The sequence below is a fragment of the Chiloscyllium plagiosum genome, chromosome 8, assembly GCF_004010195.1.
Source record: "Chiloscyllium plagiosum isolate BGI_BamShark_2017 chromosome 8, ASM401019v2, whole genome shotgun sequence".
Lineage (NCBI taxonomy): Eukaryota > Metazoa > Chordata > Chondrichthyes > Orectolobiformes > Hemiscylliidae > Chiloscyllium > Chiloscyllium plagiosum.
Genome location: NC_057717.1, coordinates 71,099,919 through 71,103,697, shown reverse-complemented (window position 1 = coordinate 71,103,697; position 3,779 = coordinate 71,099,919). Strand labels below are relative to the sequence as shown.

Genomic DNA, 3,779 nt, shown 5'->3' with positions numbered 1-3,779 from the left:
GTTTACGTTTGATGACTTGTGATTGTTGAAATTGAAAGTGAGAGAAATGGCTCTTAAAATTTCTGAAGAGGTTCTGGGATGTGAAGACGATTCTCAAATTTGCCAAAAAATTTGAGAAGGTCGGAAAAAGACCATACTTTAAGAATTAGCAAATAAATTAGATTTGGGTTCAAACTAGAATAAATGTAAAGCTGAAATTGTAAGGGAGGTAATCACTTACTTAGGTACATCAGCGAAATGTACAAGTGCAGTCGAGAGAGAAAAAATACTTACAGTAGCAGAAAAAATGGATGAGAAAATAAAGAGGGAGGAAATTGAAAGAGATAAAAGGTTCTTAGCTGAGTAAAGCGAGAAAGAAGGAAGAGAGCGAGAGACAGAAAAAGAGAGACGAAGAGGTTGAGAAAAAAAGAGAGAAAAAGGAAGAGAGAGAAGTTTCTTAGCTGAGCAACTAATTAGAAATTCAACTTGAGAAGTTGGGAGTATCTCAGTCAAGTCAAGATTACAGAATAGAGGTTAAAAGAGAAGGTTGTGATAATTACAAATATGTCCAAATTCTGGCAAAGTCTGATGAGAAAGATATTGAAACCTTCTTTTGAAATTTCATTTGAAAGATTGGCTCAGCAGATGAAGTAGTCCAAGGATTTATGAGTAACGCTAGTTCAGAATGAACAGGGAGGCAGAGCTCGTGAGGTATTAAGTGCACTGTCAGATAAGGGATCAAGAGATTGTGTAGAGGTTAATCATGATATATTATATTCTTACAACTGGTATCGGAAGCACAAAGACAGCGGTTCAGAAACACAAAAAAGGAACGAGGTCAGACTTACGCTGATTCCAAAAGAATTAAATGTTGTTAATTGATCGATGTGTGCTGGATTTAGGAAAGGATAATACGATTAAGCCTCTAGGAGAGATTTTCCTGTTTAAAAGCTCACCTTCAGAGATGGTATGAAATCACGTGAAAGAACAGAAACCACAGGAAGTGAGAAGGACAGCAGAATTAGGGGATGAGTAAATACGAGAAGCTTCCAGCCAAATTGCAACCTGTGAGGGGTAGAAGTGAAAGAAGGGGAGATCCGACACTATGAAACCAAGAGTAGAGAACACTGGTAAGAATTTGCCACAGAATGAAAAAGAAGACCAAGAGAGTGGAAAGGACTCAGGTATTTCCACTGTGGTAAAAGGGGAAATGTAAAGTTACAGTGCTGTTGAAGACAGGCGCTTTGGCAGAAGATGTGGTAAAACAAGATAAGTCACTACCATTAGTGACGATTGTAAAGGAGATCCCAAGAAGAGATGAGGAGCTGGAGAAGAATACAAAGCATAGACAGGATCTGGGTTTGGTGTTAATACATTCTCTGCCAAGAAGTAAATTCTGCGGGTAAAGTTTACTCATAAATAAAAGGGGGAGAAGGACAAAAAGTTACTCAAAATACAGAATCTAAATATTCGGTGATCGCAATGCATGATTGAATATGCACTTTTTCTAGCAAGAGTGACCTGGGGGGTGCAGTGAGAGACCTGCAGAGAGACCTCCTGAAAAAGGGCTTATGTCCGAATCGTCGATTTCCCTGCTCCTTGGATGCTGCCTGACCTCCCGCTTTTCCAGCAACACATTTTTCAGCTATGTACTTTTTCTGATTGGTTTCCCGAGAGTGTCGTAATTTGTGTCACAGATGAACAGTAAATTATCGTTCCTTTCTGTAAGATCAAATTGGAGTGCTAACTCAAGATTAGAAACTTTACAGTGAGAGTGATTGACAGAGTGTCAGTTCCAGGAATTGAGTTTGTTTTGGGGAATGATTTGGTAGGATCCAAGGTCGGAGTAACACCCCTTGTTGTGGAGAAGCCCAAGGAAGACTACGAAACTGAAGACTTGAAAAGAAATATCTGGTATTTTCCCAGACTCCGTGGTAGCCAAAGCCCATCATCATAATCACAGAACGAAGCAAGAAGTAAAGAGAAATCTGAAGGAATTTAGGTTCAGTTTCCAAACACTCACAAACTTGATTCAGTTTTTTGAAGAAGTAACAAAGAAGATTGATGAGGGCAGAGCAGTAGATGTGATCTATATGGACTTCACTAAGGCGTTCGACAAAGTTCCTCATGGGAGACTGATTAGCAAGGTTAGATCTCATGGAATACAGTTAGAACTAGCCATTTGGATACATAACTGGCCCAAACAGAGAAGACAGAGGGTGGTGGTGGAGGGTAGTTTTTCAGACTGGAAGCCTGTGACTAGTGGAGTGCCACAAGGATCGGTGATGGGCCCTCTACTTTTTGTCATTTACATCAATGATTTGGATGCGAGCATAAGGGTTACAGTTGGTAAGTTTGCAGATGACACCAAAATTGGAGGTGTAGTGGACAGCTAAAAGAGTTACCTCAGATTACAAATAGATCTGGACCAGATGGGCCAATGGGCTGAGACGTTGCAGATGGTATTTAATTTAGATAAATGTGAGGAGCTGCATTTGTGAAAGCAAATCGTGGCAAGACTTATACAATTAACGGGAAGGTCCTAGGGAGTGTAGCTGAACAAAGATACCTTGGAGTGAAGGTTCATAGCTCCTTGAAAGTGGAGTCTCAGGTAGACAGGATAGTGAAGAAGGCGTTTGGTATGCTTTCCTTTATTGGTCAGAGTATTGAGTACACGAGTTGGAGGTCATGTTGTGGCTGTACAGGACATTGGTTAGGCCACTGTTGGAATATTGCGTGCAATTCTGGACTCCTTCCTATCGGAAAGCTGTTGTGAAACTTGAAAAGGTTCAGAAAAGATTTACAAGGATGTTGCCAGGGTTGGAGGATCTGAGCTACAGGGAGAGGCTGAACAGGCTGGGGCTGTTTTCCCTCGAGCATCAGAGACTGAGGGGTGACCTTCGAGAGGTTACAAAATTATGAGGGGCATGGATAGGATAAATAGGCAAAGTATTTTCCCTGTGGTTGGGGAGTCCAGAACTCGAGGCATAGGTTTAAGGTGAGAGGGGAAAGATATAAAAGAGACCTAAGGGGCAACCTTTTCACACAGAGGGTGGTACGTGTATGGAATGAGCTGCCAGCGGATGTGGTGCAGGCCGGTACAATTGCAACATGTAAGAGGCATTTGGATGAGTATATGAATAGGAAGGGTTTGGAGAGATATGGGCCAGGTGCTGGCAGGTGGGTCTAGATTTTGTTGAGATATCTGGTAGGCATGGACTGAAGGGTCTGTTTCCATGCTGTACAACTCTATGACTCTATGACTCTGTTTGACGTGACTGTGCAGGAGAAACCTGAACCGGCAGACGATCAGAAAGAGGCGCTTAGTTCTGAAAAAGCTAAGGGACTTTCAACAGCAGGGCAAAATGACAAAAGGTTACATTTGTGACTACATACACCGAAAAAGAGGCAGAAAAAATAAAAACCAGGCTGAATGAAATGTTTACGAGAAACAGCATTCACGAATGGAACACTTGCAAAAAGTAGAAACGATGAGCAATCTAAGCAAGGAATAGTCACCGCTGGGATTTGGACCCAGGACTTTCTGTTTGCAAGACAGATGCTTTAACCAGCTAAGCCACGGCGCCCAAGCTTGTGTAGCTTTAATTTCATCCAAATATCGTTAATCACTTGATCATGGTAACCCGGAAATTTGTTTTTAGAAGCAACGTTGATGAATGCAAATTTTAATCAACCACCGCTTTTAGAAAAATAAAACAGACAGTTCACAGATGAACATCTTCCACTGAAAATGCGCAGAAAGTGTCAATCTCCTCCTGCATTGATTTCAATGGTCATTA

At 41.4% G+C, this 3,779-nt stretch overlaps 1 non-coding gene across 1 annotated transcript; it reads right to left on the bottom strand.

Annotated features, from left to right (window-relative positions):
- Positions 1-3,492: 3,492 nt before the first annotated feature.
- On the bottom strand, positions 3,493-3,566 carry trnaa-ugc. The gene has a single exon. It is a non-coding gene; the product is annotated as a tRNA-Ala (tRNA).
- Positions 3,567-3,779: the final 213 nt, after the last annotated feature.